This window comes from Cephus cinctus, unplaced genomic scaffold, assembly GCF_000341935.2.
Source record: "Cephus cinctus unplaced genomic scaffold, Ccin1 Ccin1_scaffold0095, whole genome shotgun sequence".
Lineage (NCBI taxonomy): Eukaryota > Metazoa > Arthropoda > Insecta > Hymenoptera > Cephidae > Cephus > Cephus cinctus.
In genome coordinates this window covers 44,308-45,078 of record NW_014332833.1, presented here as the reverse complement: position 1 = coordinate 45,078, position 771 = coordinate 44,308, and positions in this window count along the sequence as shown.

The window sequence follows — 771 nt, the reverse complement described above, 5'->3', positions numbered from 1 at the left end:
GATGCAGAAAGGCCTTTATCGGGATCTTCGCAATCCGGGTGGCGATGTCAGGCCCGACCGCAATCCCAACATGCTGTTCGGCCGCCGTATCGTCCACCAGCTCCCCCTTCCTTTCCGTCACCCGGCGTCGGAGTACCCTTTTTGCTGTCCCTCGTGTGGAGATGAGTCAAGCGTCGGCGACATCCTTCGTGTCCTACCCAGGTACGCAATGGCGTAGAATCCCGTCTCCGGATCGCGCGGACGAGCCAGCCGCCGCTGAGATGGCGAATGCTGCACTCAGTCCTCTCCCCTTCCCGTTCCGTCCGAGAAGGACTCCTACTTTCCGGAGTATCGACGCCCCCGATCGACCAATCCATTTTTGGTCGATTAGGATAGATTCCTACGCTGTTCCTTTTAAACACGTTTCGGTACGGCAGCTTCTCCCTCCCCGGACTTCCCTATCCGGCCCTAGAAGTCTGCGCGTTTCCGTCCTATCGCGTTTAAAGGGCGCTCGGCCGGCCGCCCTCCGATCTCCTTCCCCGAGATTCGCGGCCCCGAGGCCTTTGCCCTGCAGTGCGTCCGCGGAGTCCTCGGTGCCATTCACCATCTGGTGGCTTCCGAAGGGACTCCGCTCCTGGTACGCCGGTATTCCTACTTTCCTCGGCAGGATTTTCTAGTGGCGGGCCATGCCTTTGGCCCTCCGCATCCTACGGTCGTCTTTCTCCCAGGAGCGTACCGGGATCCGCTCAGGCGAGTACTCTTTCCTCTCGCCTCTCGGGCCCTTGGCAATCC